Here is a 19,753-nt window from a genome sequence, read left to right as displayed (position 1 = left end):
TTTTATCTTGAAGTCCCAATAGTTCATTTTTGCTTTTGTTTCCCTTGCCTTCATAGACGGGTTTAACAAGAAGTTGCTGTGGCCAAGGTCAGAGAGGTTGCTGCCTGTGTTCTCCTCTAGGATTTTCATGCATTCCTGTCTCACATTTAGGTCTTTCCGCCATTATGAGTGTATTTTTGTGATGGTGTAAGGAAATGGTCCAGTTTCATTCCTCTGCATGTGGCTTCCAATTTTTCCAACACCATTTGTTGAAGAGACTGTCTTTTTTCCATTGGATGTTCTTTCCTGCTTTGTTGAAGATTAGTTGACCATGGAGTTGAGGGTCCATTTCTGGATTCCCTATTGTGTTCCATTGATCTATGTGTCTGTTTTTGTGCCAGTCCCATACTGTCTTGATGATGACAACTTTGTAATAGAGCTTGAAGTCCGGAATTGTGATGTCACCAGGTTTGGTTTTCTTTTACAACATTCCTCTGGCTATTTGGGGTCTTTTCTGGTTCTATACAAATTTTAGGATTATTTGTTCCAGCTCTGTGAAAAATGGTGGTATTTTGATAGGGATTGCATTGACTGTCTAGATTGCTTTGGGTAGGATAGACATTTTAACAGTATTTGTTCTTCCAATCCATGAGCATGGAATGTTTGTCCATTTCTTTGTGTTTTCTTCAATTTATTTTGTAAGTGTTCTGTAGTTTTCAGGGTATGGATCCTTCACCTCTTTGGTTAGGTTTATTCCTAGGTATCTTACGGTTTTTGGTGCAATGGTAAATGGGATCGATTCCTTGATTTCTCTTACTTCTGTCTCATTGTTAATGTATGGGAATGCAGCTGATTTCTGTGTATTGATTTTATATCCTACCACTTTGCTGGATTCCTGTATGAGTTCTAGCAATTTTTGGGTGGAGCTTTTGGGTTCTCAACATAGAGTGTCATGTCATCTGCAAAGAGTGAGAGTTTGATTACTTCTTTGCCGATGTTGATGCTTTTTTTTTTTTTTTTTAAGATTTATTTATTTGACAGAGAGAGAGAGAGACAGCGAGAGCAGGAACCCAAGCAGGGGGAGTGGGAGAGGGAGAAGCAGGCTTCCCGCGGAGCAGGGAGCCCGATGCGGGGCTCGATCCCAGGACCCTGGGATCATGACCTGAGCCGAAGGCAGACGCTTAACGACTGAGCCACCCAGGTGCCCCGATGTTGATGCTTTTTTGTTATTGTCTGACTGCTGAGGCTAGGACTTCCAGTACTCTGTTGAACAACAGTGGTGAGAGTGGACATCCCTGTCATGTTCCTGACCTTAGGGGAAAAGCTCTCAGTTTTTCCCCATCAAGGATGATATTAGCTGTGGATTTTTTGTATGTGGCTTTTAGGATATTGAGGTATGTTCCATCTATCCCTACACCGTGGAGAGTTTTAATCAAGAAATGATGCTGTATTTTGTCAAATGCTTTTTTGCATCTCTTGAGAGGGTCATATGGTTCTTGTTCTTTCTCTTATTAATTGATTGATTTGTGGATGTTGAACCACCTTTGTAGCCCAGGAATGAATCCCACTTTGTCGTGGTGAATAATCCTTCTAATGTACTGTTAGATCCTACTGGCTAGTATCTTGGTGAGAATTTTGGCATCCAAGTTCATCAGAGATTGGTCTGTAATTATCCTTTTTGGTGGCGTCTTTGGCTATGAGATCAAGGTAATGCCTCACAGAATGAGTTTGGTAGCTTTCCTTCCGTTTCTGTTTTTTGGAACAGCTTCAAAAGAATAGGTATTCTTCTCTAAATGTTTGGTAGAATTCTGCTAGGAGGCCATCTGGCCCTGGACTCTTGTTTGTTGGGAGATTTTTGATTACTGCTTCAATTTCTTTTCTGGCTATGGGTCTGTTCAGGTTTTCTATTCTTCCTGGTTCAGTGTTGGTCAGTTATATGTTTCTAGGAATGCATCCATTTCTTCCAGATTGCCTGATTTGGGGGGCATATAATTGCTCATAATATTCTCTTATAATTGTATTTCTTTTTTTTTTATTCTTATGTTAATCCCCATGCATTACATCATTAGTTCTAGATGAAGTGTTCCATGATTCATTGTTTGTGCATAACACCCAGTGCTCCATGCATAACGTGCCCTCCTCAATACCCACCACCAGGCCAACCCATCCTCCCACCCCCCTCCCCTCTAGAACCCTCAGTTTGTTTTTCAGAGTCCATCGTCTCTCATGGTTTGTCCAACCCTCCGATTTCCCCCACTTCATTCCTCCCCTCCAGCTACCTTCTTCTTCTTCTTTTTTTTTTTTTCTTAACATATATTGCATTATTTGCCTCAGAGGTACAGATCTGAGATTCAACAGTCTTGCACAATTCACAGCGCTTACGAGAGCACATACCTTCCCCAGTGTCTATCACCCAGTCACCCCATCCCTCCCACCCCCCCCCACTCCAACAACCCTCAGTTTGTTTCCTGCGATTAAGAATTCCTCATATCAGTGAGATCCTATGATACATGTCTTTCTCTGTTTGACTTATTTCACTCAACATAATACCCTCCAGTTCCATCCACGTCATTGCAAATGGCAAGATCTCATTCCTTTTGATGGCTGCATAATATTCCATTGTATATATATACCACATCTTCTTTATCCAGTCATCTGTCGATGGACATCTTGGCTCTTTCCACAGTTTGGCTATTGTGGACATTGCTGCTATAAACATCGGGGTGCACGTACCCCTTCGGATCCCTACTTTTGTATCTTTGGGGTAAGTACCCAGCAGTGCAATTGCTGGATCATATGGTAGCTCTATTTTCAGCTTTTTGAGGAACCTCCATACTGTTTTCCAGAGTGGCTGCACCAGCTTGCATTCCCACCAACAGTGTAGGGGGGTTCCCCTTTCTCCGCATCCCCGCCAACATCTGTCGTTTCCTGACTTGTTAATTTTAGCCATTCTCACTGGTGTGAGGTGGTATCTCATTGAGGTTTTGATTTGGATTTCCCTGATGCCGAGCAATATTGAGCATTTTTTCATGTGTCTGTTGGCCATTTGGATGTCTTCTTTGGAAAAATGTCTGTTCATGTCTTCTACCCATTTCTTGATTGGATTCTTTGTTCTTTGGGTGTTGAGTTTGATGAGTTCTTTATAGATTTTAGATACTAGCCCTTTATCTGATATGTCATTTGCAAATATCTTCTCCCATTCTGTCGGTTGTCTTTTGGTTTTGTTGACTGTTTCCTTTGCTTTGCAAAAGCTTTTTATCTTGATGAAGTCCCAATAGTTCATTTTTGCCCTTGCTTCCCTTGCCTTTGGCGATGTTTCTAGGAAGAAGTTGCTTCGGCTGAGGTCAAAGAGGTTGCTGCCTGTGTTCTCCTTTAGGATTTTGATGGACTCCTGTCTCACATTGAGGTCTTTCAACCATTTGGAGTCTATTTTTGTGTGTGGTGTAAGGAAATGGTCCAGTTTCATTCTTCTGCATGTGGCTGTCCAATTTTCCCAACACCATTTGTTGAAGAGACTGTCTTTGTTCCATTGGACATTCTTTCCTGCTTTGTCAAAGATGAGTTGACCATAGAGTTGAGGGTCCATTTCTGGGCTCTCTATTCTGTTCCATTGATCTATGTGTCTGTTTTTGTGCCAGTACCATGCTGTCTTGATGATGACAGCTTTGTAATAGAGCTTGAAGTCCGGAATTGTGATGCCGCCGGCTTTGCTTTTCTTTTTCAACATTCCTCTGGCTATGCGGGGTCTTTTCTGGTTCCATACAAATTTTAGGATTATTTGTTCCATTTCTTTGAAAAAAGTGGATGGTATTTTGATGGGGATTGCATTGAATGTGTAGATTGCTCTAGGTAGCATTGACATCTTCACAATATTCGTTCTTCCAATCCACGAGCATGGAACGTTTTTCCATTTCTTTGTGTCTTCCTCAATTTCTTGCATGAGTATTTTATAGTTTTCTGAGTACAGATCCTTTGTCTCTTTGGTTAGATTTATTCCTAGGTATCTTATGGTTTTGGGTGCAATTGTAAATGGGACTGACTCCTTAATTTCTCTTTCTTCTGTCTTGTTGTTGGTGTATAGGACTGCCACTGACTTCTGTGCATTGATTTTATATCCTGCCACTTGATTGAATTCCTGTATGAGTTCTAGCAGTTTTGGGGTGGAGTCTTTTGGGTTTTCCACATAAAGTATCATATCATCTGCAAAGAGTGAGAGTTTGACTTCTTCTTTGCCAATTTGGATGCCTTTGATTTCTTTTTGTTGTCTGATTGCTGTGACTAGGACTTCCAATACTATGTTGAATAGCAGTGGTGATAGTGGACATCCCTGCCGCGTTCCTGACCTTAGGGGGAAAGCTCTCAGTTTTTCCCCATTGAGAATCATATTTGCTGTAGGTTTTTCATAGATGGCTTTTATGATATTGAGGTATGTACCCTCTATCCCTATACTCTGAAGAGTTTTGATCAAGAAAGGATGCTGTACTTTGTCAAAAGCTTTTTCTGCATCTGTTGAGAGGATCATATGATTCTTGTTCTTTCTTTTGTTAATGTATTGTATCACATTGATTTGCGGATGTTGAACCAACCTTGCAGCCCAGGGATAAATCCCACTTGGTCATGGTGAATAATCCTTTTAATGTACTGTTGGATCCTATTGGCTAGTATTTTGGTGAGAATTTTTGCATCCATGTTCATCAGGGATATTGGTCTGTAATTCTCCTTTTTGATGGGGTCTTTGTCTGGTTTTGGGATCAAGGTAATGCTGGCCTCATAAAATGAGTTTGGAAGTTTTCCTTCCGTTTCTATTTTTTGGAACAGTTTCAGAAGAATAGGTATTAATTCTTCTTGAAATGTTTGGTAGAATTCCCCTGGGGAGCCATCTGGCCCTGGGCTTTTGTTTTTTGGGAGATTTTGGATGACTGCTTCAATTTCCTTAGTGGTTATAGGTCTGTTCAGGTTTTCTATTTCATCCTGGTTCAGTTTTGGTAGTTGATACATCTCTAGGAATGCATCCATCTCTTCCAGGTTATCTAATTTGCTGCCATAGAGTTGCTCATAATATGTTCTTATAATTGTTTGTATTTCTTTGGTGTTGGTGGTGATGTCTCCTCTTTCATTCATGATTTTGTTGATTTGGGTCATTTCTCTTCTCTTTTTGATAAGTCTGGCCAGGGGTTTATCAATCTTGTTAATTCTTTCAAAGAACCAGCTCCTAGTTTCGTTGATCTGTTCTACTGTTCTTTTGGTTTCTATTTCATTGATTTCTGCTCTGATCTTTATTATTTCTCTTCTCCTGCTGGGTTTAGGCTTTATTTGCTGTTCTTTCTCCAGCTCCTTTAGGTGTAGGGTTAGGTTGTGTACTTGAGACCTTTCTTGTTTCTTGAGAAAGGGTTGTATTGCTATATACTTTCCTCTTAGGACTGCCTTTGCTGCATCCCAAAGATTTTGAACAGTTGTGTTTTCATTTTCATTTGTTTCCATGTATTTTTTAAATTCTTCTTTAATTTCCTGGTTGACCCATTCATTCTTCAGTAGGATGCTCTTTAGCCTCCATGTATTTGAGTTCTTTCCGACTTTCCTCTTGTGATTGAGTTCCAGTTTCAAAGCACTGTGGTCTGAAAATAGGCAGGGAATGATCCCAATCTTTTGGTACCAGTTGAGACCTGATTTATGACCTAGGATGTGATCGATTCTGGAGAATGTTCCATGGGCACTAGAGAAGAATGTGTATTCCGTTGCTTTGGGGTGGAATGTTCTGAATATATCTGTGAAGTCCATTTGGTCCAGTGTGTCATTTAAAGTCTTTATTTCCTTGTTGATCTTTTGCTTAGACGATCTGTCCATTTCAGTGAGGGGGATGTTAAAGTCCCCCACTATTATTGTATTGTTGTCGATGTGTTTCTTTGCTTTTGTTATTAATTGCCTTATATAATTGGCTGCTCCCATGTTAGGGGCATAGATATTTACAATTGTTAGATCTTCTTGTTGGATAGATCCTTTATGATATAGTGTCCTTCCTCATCTCTTATTATAGTCTTTGGTTTAAAATCTAATTTGTCTGATATAAGGATTGCCACCCCAGCTTTCTTTTGGTGTCCAGTAGCATGGTAAATGGTTTTCCACCCCCTCACTTTCAATCTGGGGGTGTTTTTGGTTCTAAAATGAGTCTCTTGCAGACAGCATATCGATGGGTCTTGTTTTTTAATCCAGTCTGTTAGCCTGTGTCTTTTGATTGGGGCATTTAGCCCATTTACATTCAGGGTAACTATTGAAAGATAGGAATTTAGTGCCATTGTATTGCCTGTAAGGTGACTGTTACCGTATATTGTCTGTGTTCCTTTCTGGTCTATGTTGCTTTTAGGCTCTCTCTTTGCTTAGAGGACGCCTTTCAAGATTTCCTGTAGGGCTGGTTTTGTGTTTGCAAATTCCTTTAGTTTTTGTTTGTCCTGGAAGCTTTTTATCTCTCCTTCAATTTTCAATGACAGCCTAGCTGGATAGAGTATTCTTGGCTGCATATTTTTCTCATTTAGTGCTCTGAATATATCCTGCCAGTCCTTTCTGGCCTGCCAGGTCTCTGTGGATAGGTCTGTTGCCAATCTAATGTTTCTACCCTTGTAGGTTACATATCTCTTCTCCCGAGCTGCTTTCAGGATTTTCTCTTTGTCTATGAGACTGGTAAGTTTTACTATTAGATGGCGGGGAGTTGACCTATTTTTATTGATTTTGAGAGGGGTTCTCTGTGCTTCCTGGATTTTCATGCCTGTTTCTTTCCCCAAACTAGGGAAGTTCTCTGCTATAATTTGCTCCATTATACCTTCTGCCCCCCTCTCTCTCTCTTCTTCTTCTGGGATCCCAATTATTTTAATGTTGTTTCGTCTTATGGTATCGCTTATCTCTCGAATTCTGCCCTCGTGATCCAGTAGTTGTTTGTCTCTCTTTTTCTCAGCTTCTTTATTTTCCATCATTTCATCTTCTATATTACTGATTCTCTCTTCTGCCTCATTTATTCTAGCACTTAGTGCCCCCATTTTTGATTGCACCTCATTAATAGCCTTTTTGATTTCTACTTGGTTGGATTTTAGCTCTTTTACTTCTCCAGAAAGGGTTTCTCTAATAACTTCCATATTTTTTTCAAGCCCAGCTAGTATCTTTAAAGTGATGATTCTGAACTCTAGATCTGACATCGTACTAATGTCCATATTGAGTAGGTCCCTGGCAGTCGGTACTACCTCTTGTTCCTTTTGTTTAGGTGATTTTTTCCGTCTTGTCATTTTGTGCAGAGGAGAATAGATTAATGAGAGAACAAAATGCTAGCAGAGTAACCACGTCCCCAGAAAATATACTCTAAACAAATCAGAAAATACCTGAAGCAGTGGGATAAGAAAGGGAAAGAGAGAAAAAAGAAAAAGAAGAAAAAGATAAAGATAAAAACAAAAACAAACAAAACAAAACAAAACAACAACAACAAAAAACCAGAATGTGATCAAATATGATCTATATGGTATTTGGATCAGTGCCACACACTAGATTTGGGGTGTATTTTGGTCTTTTAGAAGAAAGTGCCTCCCAAAATTTTAAAGAAAGAAAAACTTATATATGTACAAAAATAAGGGTTGATATGATGAAGGGATGGAATATGACTGTAAAAATGGAAATTATAAAAAATTTTATAAAAGGAATTGATAAGAAGTTGTTTGAAAAAAGAAAGAAGAGGATTTAAAAAAAGGAAAAAGAAAAAAAAAAGGGAGAGGATGTGATCAGGCATGGGAATAGAAAACACCATATACTAGAGATTTAGGGTATATTTTAATCTGTTAGAAGAAACTATCTCAAAATTTTAAAGAGAGAACAACTTATATATATAAGCCAAAAATACGGGTAACTACTATGAAGGGATAGAATATGACTCTAAAAATGAAAAATAAAAATGTTTTTTTTTAAAGGATTGATAAGATGTTGGTTGAAAAAGGGAAAAAGAAAAATTCAAAAAGAGATAAAAAGACAAAAAGACCATTAAAAAAAATTAACTTTAAAAGACTAAAGAATCATGGTAAAAAAGCCGTGAATTCTATGTGCAGTAGTCCCTTAGCGCTGGAGTTCTGCCGTTCTCATTGATCGGTAAACTTGGTCTTGGCTGGCTGTTCTCGCTGATCTTCTGGGGAGGGGCCTGTTGCCGTGGTTTCCAAATGTCTCTGCCGGAGGCGGAATTGCCCCGCCCTTGTCCCCTCCCGGCTAAGTAATCTGCTGGGGTTTGCTCTCTGGGGCTTTTGTTCCCTGCGAGCTTTCTGTACAGCTTTGGAGGCGGAGAGTGAAAATGGCGGCCTCCCAATCTCCACCCCGGAGGAGCCGAGACCTCGGGGGCCCCCCTTCTCAGTGAGCCCCCAGAGAAAAGCCGTCAGTCACTCCCCTCTCCCTGGTCTCCGGCCGCACTCCGTGCTCGCCCGGCCTGCGACCGCGCGTTTCTATCTCTGGCACCCGACCCCGGCTGGAGTCTCCAAACGCAGGAGATCCCTGCGGCGCACTGGCGCGCCGCTCCTCCCCGGCGAGGAAGGTGAGTCTCCCCGGATCCGCCGCTTGTTGGGTCCCTGCTGGAGAAGCAGGGGCCCGACTGTGCCGCGGATCGGATCACGGTTTATGGCAACCCCGAGCTGAGGGCCCGCGCCTGGGCTCCGCCTCTGCAGCCGGCTTCCCTGCTCCGATACCTGGGAGGTCTGCCACACTCAGGCACCCCCGGTCTTTCTGTGACCCCGAGGGTCCTGAGACCACACTGTCCCGGAGCGTTCCACCCCCCGCTTAGCCACCAGAGTGACGTCCCTCGGCGGAGCAGACTTTTAAAAGTTCCGATTTTGTGCTCCGTGGCTCTATCACTTGCCAGAAGTGGCCGACGGAGGCCCCTCCCCCGCCGTCTATCCTCCCGAATATCGCCTCGGATTCACTTCTCCGCACGTCCTACCTGCCAGAAAGTGGCCGCTTTTCTGTTCAGAGAGTTGTTGCTATTCTTTTCTTCGATCTCCTGTTGAGTTTGTCGGTGTTCAGAACGGTTTGATCCCTATCCATCTGAATTCCTGAGAGGAGAGGAAATCCAGGTCTCCTACTCCTCCGCCATCTTGCTCCGCCCCTATAATTGTATTTCTTAGGTGTTGGTTGTGATCTCCCCTCTTTCATTCGTGATTTTATTTATATGGGTCCTTTTTCTTTTCTTTTTGGTAAGTCTGGCAAGCGGTTTATTGATCTTATTAATTCTTTCAAAGAACCAGCTCCTAGTTATGTTTATCTGTTCTACTGTTCTTTTGGTTCTATTTCATTGATTTCTGGTCTAATCTTTTTTTTTTTTTTAAAGATTTTATTTATTTAAGAGACAGAGAGCATGAGAGGGAGGAGGGTCAGAGGGAGAAGCAGACTCCCTGCCGAGCAGGGAGCCCGATGTGGGACTCAATCCAGGGACTCCAGGATCATGACCTGAGCCGAAGGCAGTTGCTTAACCAAGTGAGCCACCCAGGTGCCCAATTTCTGGTCTAATCTTAATTATTTCCCTTTTTCTGCTGGTTTTAGATTTTATTTGCTGTTCTTTCTCCAGCTCCTTTAGGTGTAGGGTTAGGTTGTGTACCTGAGACTTTTCTTGTTTCTTGTGAAAAGCCTGTGTTGCTATATACTTCCCTCTTAGGACCGTCTTTCCTACATCTTAATGGTTCTGAACTGTTGTGTTTTCATTTTCATTTGTTCCAAGGAATTCTTAAAAATTCTTCTTTAATTTCCTGGTTGACCCATTCATTCTTTAGTAGGATGCTCTTTAACCTCCATGTATTTGTAGTCGTTCCAAATTTTCTCTTGCGATTGAGTTCAAGTTTGAAAGTACTGTGGTCTGAAAATATGCAGGGAATAATCCCAGTCTTTTGGTACCAGCTGAGACCCGATTTGTAACCCAGTATGTGATCTATTCTGGAGAATGTTCCATGTGCATTTGTGAAGAATGTGTATCCTGTTGCTTCAGGATGAAATGCTCTGAATATATCTGTGAAGTCCATCTGATCCAGTGTGTCATTCAGAGCCCTTGTTTCCTTGTTGATCTTCTGCTTAGATGATCTGTCCATTGCTGTGAGTAGGGTGTTAAAGTCCTACTATTATTGTACTGTTATCAATGTGTTTTTTCAATTTTGTTATTGCTTGGTTTATATAATTGTCTACTCCCATGTTAGGGGCATAAATATTTACAATTGTTAGGTCTTGTTGGATAGACCTTTTTATTATGATATAGTGCTCTTCTTCATCTCTTACTATAGTCTTTGGTTTAAAATCTAGTTTGTCTGATGAAAGGATTGCTACCCCAGCTTTCTTTTGATGTGCATTAGCATGGTAAATTGTTCTTCACCCCCTCACTTTCAATCTGGAGGTGTCTTTGGGTCTAAAACGAGTCTCTTGTAGACAGCATATTAATAGGTCTTTTTTTTTTAATCCAATCTGATGCACTGTGTCTTTTGATTGGAGCATTTAGTCCCTTTACATTCAGAGTAACTACTGAAAGATTTGAATTTAGTGCCATTGTATTACCTGTAAAGTTGCTGTTTCCGTAGATTGTCTCTGTTCCTTTTTGTTCTTTGTTATTTTTGGCTCTTTCTTTGTTCAAAGGATGCCCTTTAGTATTTCTTGCAGGGATGGTTTAGTGATCAGAGATTCTTTTAGTTTCTGTTTTCTTGGAAACTCTTTATCTCTCCTTCTATTCTGAATAATAGCCTTGCTGTATAAAATATTCTTACTGCATATTTTTTCATTCAGTACCTTGAGTATATCACGGCAGTCCTTTCTGGCCTGCCAGGTCTCTGTGTTCTGCCAGTCTTATGTTTCTGCCCTTGTAGTAACCTACAAGGACAACCTCTTGTCCTGCACCGCTTTCAGGATTTTCTCTTTAACTCTGAAATTTACAAGCCTCACTATTATATGCTGAGGTGTTGACCTATTTTTATTGATATGGGGGGGGGTGTTCTCTGTGTCTCCTGTACTTGAATGCCTCTTTCCTTCCCCAGATTAGGGGAGTTCTCAGCTATAATTTATTCTGGTAATCATTCTACCTCCCTTTTCTCTCTCCTCCTCTTTTGGGACGACTGTTATTTTAATATTATTTCACTTTATGGTATTGCCAATCTCTCATCCTCCCTTCGTGATCCAGTAGTTGTTTGTCTCTCTTTTTCTCAGCTTCCTTATTCTCCATCATTTTGTCTTCTATATCACTGACTCTCTTTGCTGCCTCATTTACCCTAGCAGTTAGAGCTTCGATTTTTTTCCTGCATCTCAGTAGTAACCTTTTTAATTTTGGCCTGATTAGATTTTACTGTTTTTTTATTTCTCCTGTAAGGGATTTTTAAAAAAAATTTTTAATAAGAAAGTCTTTGAGTACTTACCTTTTCTTTGTTAAATAAATAACCTTACATTTTTTGCTTGATTTGTGTAGTCTAAATGATAAACTTTGGATCCCAGATGAAAGCTATCGGCAGATAATCTATCTCTCACCTTTCCCTTCCAGTTGTTGTTTTGTCATTTTACATTGCCAGGGCATGTAAAATTTATATTCTGTCACTCTAATTTCCACATTTGTTTTATCCTTATTTCTGTTGTTAAATTTATTTAATATTTATTGTCAATTCTTTTTGTGAAGTTTTCTCAAATCTTCATCTTCTAATAGTTTCCTCAAGAAAGGATCATGGATTATGTATGCCTTGAGTTTTGGATTGTTTAGAACATATTTGTAACTTTTGTACTTTGACTTAATACTTTAAGGATACCCTTGTGAGATAGAACATACTTTACTTACACTTTCTTTCCTTCAGTTTCTTTAAAATGTTTATCAAGTATCTTTCAGTGTTGACTGCTACTATCGAGAAATATGAGGCTAGTGTGATTTTAACCCCATTTTTTTCCTTTTTAAAGTTTTTAAAACTTCAGTAAAATTTCTGGGCTACGTCTTATGTTGAGCATTCTGTATCACTGTTTTGGCGCAAAGTGTGTCCTTAAAATATCTCTCTTAAAATCTTTTTCACCCTCCCACAGGAAAACCTTCCCAAATTATATCTTTATAATTATATTCCTGAATTACATCTTACTTTGTTTTGAGTTTAAGAATTTCATTTAGGCATATATTGGATTCCTTTTGCCATTTCTCTAGGTATAATTTTCTCTTTAATTCCATTTCAAATTTGTGGGTTGATGTTTTTAATCAGTTTTAGAAAAATGTCAGACATTATCTTTGTGAATATTCTTTCCTATTTTTTTCTGTCTTTTAAAGGGTGTACTAGTCAGTTTTTTAGGTCTTTTGAGTAAGTTCCACATGTCTGTTATATACTTACTGTTTTTCCCCATTCTTTTCCTATCTGTGTTTCAGTTTAGGTATTTTCTTTTGATCGATTGTCTTTTTTTTTTTTATTTTTTAAGAAGTTTTTAATAAGGTTTTTAGTTTGGAGTGATTTTAGATTTACAGAGAAGTTTCATAGGTGGTGCAGAGGGCTCCTGTGCCCGTACTCAATTTCCCCTGAAGCCAGCCTCTCAGGTTTCCGTGGTGCTTTTGTCCAAGCCATGAAAGCAGTGTTGGTCCATTGACTGATGCAAGGCTCTTTCCCCTGGGCGTCCCTCTCAGGCCTAGCCTGGCCAGGCCCCACTTCACATGTAGCAGTTCTTCTAAGCCTGCTCTGGGCTGTGAGAGTGTCTCAGTGAGCCTCATTCAGGGTCTGTCTGATGTAAGGCTAGGTTTTGGGCTTTCAGGGGGAAGACCACAGAGGCAGCTGCCCTTATCACATCATAGCAGGGGAAATTTTGTAGTTTTAAATGCTTATATTGGAAGGAAAGAAAGATTTTTTTTTTCCAAGTTTTTACTTAAATTCCAGTTAGGTAACATACAGTGTAATATTAGTTTTAGGTGTAGAATTCACTGATTCATCACTTATGTACAACAGCTAATGCTCATCACAACAGGTACTCTTAATTCATGTCATCTATTTAACACCCCTCCCACCTACCTCCCCTCCAGCAATCATCAGTTTGTTCCCTATAGTTAAGAATCTGTTTCTTAGGGGCACCTGGGTGGCTCAGTTGGTTGAGTGTCTGCCTTCGGCTCGGGTCATGATCCCAGGGTCCTGGGATCGAGCCCCACATGGGCAGTCTGCCCCTCCCCCGTGCTCATGCACATGCTCACTCTAATAAATAAAATCTTAAAAAGAAAGGAATCTTGGGGCGCCTGGGTGGCTCGATCATTAAGCGTCTGCCTTTGGCTCAGGTCATGATCCCAGGGTCCTGGGATCGAGCCCCGTATCGGGCTCCTGCTCAGCGGAAAGCCTGCTTCTCTCTTTCCCACTCCCCCTGCTTGTGTTCCCTTTCTCACTCTCTCTCTCTGTCAAATAAATAAAATCTTTAAAAAAATTAAAAAAAAAATCTATTTCTTGGTTTGCCTCTTTTTACCCCCATGTTCATTTGTCTTTTTTTTAAGATTTATTATTTATTTTAAAGAGAGAGCTCATGTGCGAGCAGGGGGAGAGGGGAAGAGGGAGAAGGAGAGAGTCTCAAGCAGACTCCGCCCTGAGCACAGAGCCCAATGCAAGTCTTGATCCCATGACCCTGAGATCACGACCTGAGCTGAAACCAAGAGTTGGATGCTTAACTGACTATGCCACCCAGGCACCCCTTTTTGTTTTGTTTCTTAAATTCTACATATGAGCGAAATCATATGGTATTTGTTTTTCTCTGACTTATTTCACTTAGCATAATATTCTCTGCCTCCATCCATGTTACTGCAAATGGCAAGATTTCATTCTTTTGTTGGTCGAGTAATATTTCATCACACACACACACATCCCACATCTTCTTTATTCCTTTATCAGTTGATGGACATTTGGGCTCTTTCTGTAATTTGGTTATTGTTGATAATGCTGCTATAAACATCAGGGTGCATGTTCCCTTCAAATTAGTATTTTTGTATCTTTTGGGTAAATACCTAATAGTGCAATTGCTGGGTCATAGGGTAGTTCTATTTTTAACTTTTTGAGGAACCTCCAAACTGTTTTCCAGAGTGGCTGGAAGGAAAGAAAGATTTAAAGTGGACAACCCAAGCTACCTACTGGAGAAACTAGAAAAACAGTAGCAAATTAAAATAGAATGAAAGAAATAAAAAATATTAGAGCAGAAATCAATTAAGTAGAAAATGGATGGAGACTAGAGAAAACTAGTAAAACTAAAAGTGATTTTTTGAAAGGATTGTTAAAAATGATAAATCTTTAATAAGACTGAATTAAAAAATAGAATATATTCATAGTGAAAGAGGGAAATTAGGGAATATTATGAATCATTTTAACAAATTCCTTAAAAGGCACATTTGAACAAAATTGACATAGGAAATAGAAAATCAGAGTGATAAATACATTAAATAAATTGAAATTTTTTAAAGATTTTATTTATTTGAGAGAGCAGAGTGAGAGAGCACGAGCAGGATGGGGAGGGGCAAAGAGAGAGGGAGAAGCAGACTCCCCCACCGAGCAGGAAGCCCAATGAGGGGCTCGATCCTAGGACCCTGGGATCATGACCTGAGCCGAAGACAGACGCTTAACTGACTGAGCCACCCAGGTGCCCTGTGAATTTCTAATAAAAGAATTTTCTCACAAAGAAGACTCAAGTCCCAAATGGTTTGACATGTGAATTCCATGAAACATACTTTTAGAAAGCAAAAGAGGATGAAACATTTCCTAACTCATTAGGAAGCCAGTGTAACCTCGATCTAAAACCTAACAAGGAAATTAAAATTATAGACCAGTATCTCTTATGCTTATAGATGTAAAAACTCTTAATATAAACAAATACTTAATTTATATAAATATATGTAACCTATAAATTTTACATAATATTGGATTTATCAATCTGATAAGAGGCACATATGTAGAACCCACATCTAACATTATGCTTAATAATGAATCATAGAATGTTTTTCTTCAAACTTCTGGAACAAAATAAAGACATCTGCCTTTACAATTCTATTTAACATTGTTTTGGGAGCTTTGTTAGTTCCATAAATCAAGATTAGAAGGACAAGTATGCCTTGGAGATCTTGCAGGTTTGGTTCGAAGACCACTGCAATAAAGTGAATATCACATTAAGTGAGTCAAATGAAGGTTTTGGTTTCCTAGTGCATGTAAAAGTTATGTTTACACTATACTGTAGGCTGTTAGGTGTGCAGTAGCATTATGTCTGTAAAACAGTATATACACCTTAAGTCAGAGAAAGACAAATACCATGTGATTTTACTTGTATGTGGAATTTAAGAAACAAACTGATAAAAGGGAAAAAAAAGAAAGGCAAACCAAGAAAGAGTCTTAACTATAGAAAACAAACTGAGGGTTACCAGAGGGGAGGTGGGTGGGTAATGGGTTAAATAGGTAATGGGGATTAAGGAGTACACTTGTGATGATCACCTGGTGTTGTATGGAGGTGTTGAACCACTATATTGTACACCTGAAATTAATATTACATTGTATGTTAACTAACTGGAATTGTAATAAAAACTTAAAAAGAAGAGTATTTAGAGTTCCCCCTCCCCATGAAGAGTGTCCAACTCTTCATTTTGGCTCAGATCATGATCTCAGGGTTGTGAGATTGAGCCCTGTGTTGGGCTCCGTGCTAAGCGGGGAGTCTGCTTGAGATTCTCTCCCTCTCCCCCTTCTCCCCCTGCCCCCTGCTCTCTCTCTCTCTCTCTCCCTCCCTCAAATAAGTCTTTAAAAAAATGCTATCATCAGGGGCGCCTGGGTGGCTCAGCCGTTAAGCGTCTGCCTTCGGCTCAGGTCATGATCCCAGGGTCCTGGGATCGAGCCCTGCATCAGGCTCCCTGCTCGGTGGGAAGCCTGCTTCTCCCTCTCCCACTCCCCCTGCTTGTGTTCCCTCTCTCGCTGTGTCTCTCTCTGTCAAATAAATAAATAAAATCTTTTAGAAAAATGCTATCATCTGAGCTTCCATCAAATTACAGTATTTTTGCTGGTGGAGGGTTTTGTCTTATTAACAGCTGCTGACTGATTAGGGTGGTGGTTGTTGAAGGTTGAGGTGGCTGTGGCAATTTCTTTAAATAACACAACAGTGAAGTTTGCTACATCAATTGACTCTTCCTTTTACAGTGATTTACTCTGTAGCATGTGATGCTGTTTTATAGCATTTTAACCACAGTAGAACTTCTTCCAAAATTGGAGTCGATCCTCTTAAACCCTGCTGCTGCTTTATCAATTAAGTTGATGTAATATTCTAAATCCTTTGTTGTCATTTCAACAGTCTTCACAGTATTGTCACCAGGAGTAGATTCCATCTCAAGAAACCAGTTTCTTTGTTCATCCATAAGAAGCAACTCCTTATCTGTTCAAGTGTTTTTTATTTTTATTTATTTTTATTTATTTTATCTGTTCAAGTTTTATCATGAAATTGCAGCAATTCAATCACATCTTCTGGCTCTAACTACTAATTCTGGTTCTCTTGCTACTTATACCACATCTGTTGTTACTTTCTCCACGGAAGTAATGAATTCTTCGAAGTCATCCATGAGGGTTGAAATCAGCTGCTTCCAAATTCCTGTTCATATTGATATTTTGACCTCTTCCTGTGAATCATGAAAGTTCTTAATGGCATCTAGAATTGTGAATCCTTTCCAGAAGGTTTTCAATTTACTGTGTCCAGATAAAGGAGTCACTTGGCAGCTATAACCTTACAAATTTATATTTCTTTTTTTTTTTGCCTCAAAAAGTGACATTTACTCAGAAAAAAATGACATGTCCATCCCTTGGCTTGCTTCCCTTCCCCTTCCTTGTCCTCTTCAGCCCCCCATGGACTGAACCCTGGGTAGGGCTAGGTAGCAGGATAACCCCTCAGATGAGGTCAGCAACACTGAGGGGCATCTCCTCAGTGGAGGTGTTTTAGATGGTCTCAATGTCTTGAAGAGGCCTCTTTTCTTCTGTCACCATGTTAATAGCCACCCTTATGGCACAGTTGTCCACCATGACTGATTCTGTGGATGTAGTTTTCCCTGTTGGTGGGAAGGTCATAATTGATGACTAAAGAAACCTGCTGCACATCAATGCCTCTGGCCAGCAAATCAGTGGTAATCAATAGAGTGACTCCCTCGTGATAACATCTTGTTCCTTTTGGTCCATATCTCGGTGCATGGTGGACATGGTGAAGTCTTGGGGCTGTATCTTTTCAGTGAGCCAATCAACCTTCCTTTGGGTATTGATGAATATGACTGCCTGCATGATTGTAAGGGTTTCATGCAGTGTGTCCAGCTTCCACTCTTCTTGTTCCACATTCATGTAGAACTTGTTGATACCCTCCAGGGTCAACTTTTCCTTCTTGACCAGAATCCAAATGGTATCCCTCATGAACTTCTTGTCACCTCAAGCATGTTGGAAGGCATTGTAGCTCACAGCAAAACCACCTGGGTGTTGCTACTGAGCTTTTGGAATATGTCATAGATTTGGTCCTTGAATTTGTGGCTTAACATTTCATCAGCTTGTCTAGTACAAACATCTTGATGTCTTTGGGAGATAGGTATCTCTGGTTAAGCGTATCAAACACATGACGTGGGGTACCCGTGATGATATGGGCATCTTCCATCTGCAGCTTACGCACCTCAGCATGTACATTGGTCCCCTGAATGCAGGCATGGCAAGAGGCACCCATGTAATCTCCTAATGCCATGACTACTTTTTGTATTTGCTGAGCCAACTCTCTAGTGGGTGCCAGGACCAAAGCCTATGTAGCCTTTAGATCCAACTCAATCTCTTACAGGATCGATACGGCAAAAGTGGCTGTTTTTCCAGTCCCAGATTGGGCTTGAGCAGTCACATCATAACCCTGATACAAGTAAAAATGGCTTGCTGCTGGATAGCAGAAGGCTTCTCAGAACCATAGGAATAGAGGCCATGGAAAAGGGACTCAGAAAGGTTCATGTCATCAAAGCTGTCAGCAGTTTCATTCCAGTTACTTTCAGTGACACCTTTGGGCTCCATCTCATTGGGGCCATTGTGTCTGGATGGGGAATCTTGACCTGGCAGATACGATCTTTAGAAACTAGACAAAATGTATTTCTTAAATAATAAGACTTGACAGTTGAAATTACTCCACGAACCATGGGCTGAAATGGATGTTGTGTTAGCAGGCATGAAAGCAACATTAATTTTGTTGTATATCAGAGTTCTTGGGTGACCAGATGCATTGTCAGTGAGCATTAATATTTTGAAAGGAACTTTTTTCTGAATGGTAGGTCTTAACAGTGGCCTTAAAACATTTAGTAAAACATGTTGTAAACTGACGTGCTGTCGTTTAGGTTTTGCTATTCCATTTATAGACACAGGCAGAGTAGAGTTAGCATAATTTTTAAGGGCCCTAGAGTTTTCATAATGGTAAGTGAGCATTGGCTTCACCTTAAAGTCACTAGCTGCATTAGCCCTTAACAAGAGAGCATGTCCTTTGAAGCTTTGAAGCCAGGCATTGACTTCTCTCTATCTATGAAAAATTTAAATGCATCTTCCAATATATAAGGCTGTTTTGTTTACATAGAAAATCCGTTGTTTAGTGTATCCATCTTCATTAACTATCTTAGTTAGATCTTCTGGATAACTTGCTGCAGCTTCTACATCAGTACTTGCTGCTTCTCCTTGTACTTCTGTATTAGAGAGATCTCTTCTTTCCTTAAACCTCATGAACTAACCTCTGCTAGCTTCATACTTTTCTTCTGTAGCTTCCTCATCCCTCCCGTCTTTGTAGAATTGAAGAGAGTAAGGGCCTTGCTCTATATTAGGTTTTGGTTTAAAGGAATGTTGTGGCTGGTTTGATCTTTTATCCAGCATATTTCATCCATATCAGCAATAAGACTGTTTTGCTATCTTATAATTTGTGCATTCACTGGAGTGGTACTTCCGATTTCCTTCAAGAACATTTCCCTTATCATATGATCCTCTCAATAGATGCAGAAAAAGCTTTTGACAAAGTACAGCATCCTTTCTTGATCAAAACTCTTCAGAGTATAGGGATAGAGGGTACATACCTCAATATCATAAAAGCCATCTATGAAAAACCTACAGCAAATATGATTCTCAATGGGGAAAAACTGAGAGCTTTCCCCCTAAGGTCAGGAACGCGGCAGGGATGTCCACTATCACCACTGCTATTCAACATAGTATTGGAAGTCCTAGCCACAGCAATCAGACAACAAAAAGAAATCAAAGGCATCCAAATTGGCAAAGAAGAAGTCAAACTCTCACTCTTTGCAGATGATATGATACTTTATGTGGAAAACCCAAAAGACTCCACCCCAAAACTGCTAGAACTCATACAGGAATTCAGTCAAGTGGCAGGATATAAAATCAATGCACAGAAGTCAGTGGCAGTCCTATACACCAACAACAAGACAGAAGAAAGAGAAATTAAGGAGTCGATCCCATTTACAATTGCACCCAAAACCATAAGATACCTAGGAATAAATCTAACCAAAGAGACAAAGGATCTGTACTCAGAAAACTATAAAATACTCATGCAAGAAATTGAGGAAGACACAAAGAAATGGAAAAACGTTCCATGCTCGTGGATTGGAAGAACGAATATTGTGAAGATGTCAATGCTACCTAGAGCAATCTACACATTCAATGCAATCCCCATCAAAATACCATCCACTTTTTTCAAAGAAATGGAACAAATAATCCAAAAATTTGTATGGAACCAGAAAAGACCCCGCATAGCCAGAGGAATGTTGAAAAAGAAAAGCAAAGCC

General features: G+C 40.0%; 1 protein-coding gene and 1 pseudogene across 1 annotated transcript in view; one reads left to right on the top strand and one right to left on the bottom strand.

Moving 5' to 3' along the window:
- Positions 1-19,753, top strand: part of DOCK3 (dedicator of cytokinesis 3) — a 568,243-nt gene that overhangs the window by 27,389 nt on the left and 521,101 nt on the right. The gene's annotated exons all lie outside the window — the stretch shown is intronic.
- LOC123841444 (eukaryotic initiation factor 4A-I-like) lies at positions 16,854-17,993 on the bottom strand (annotated as a pseudogene).

Source organism: Mirounga angustirostris, unplaced genomic scaffold, assembly GCF_029215605.1.
Source record: "Mirounga angustirostris isolate CCGP_5_RB_7025 unplaced genomic scaffold, mMirAng1.0.hap1 SCAF_1, whole genome shotgun sequence".
NCBI classification, from domain to species: Eukaryota; Metazoa; Chordata; class Mammalia; order Carnivora; family Phocidae; genus Mirounga; species Mirounga angustirostris.
This window is presented reverse-complemented; position numbering and strand designations above follow the sequence as displayed.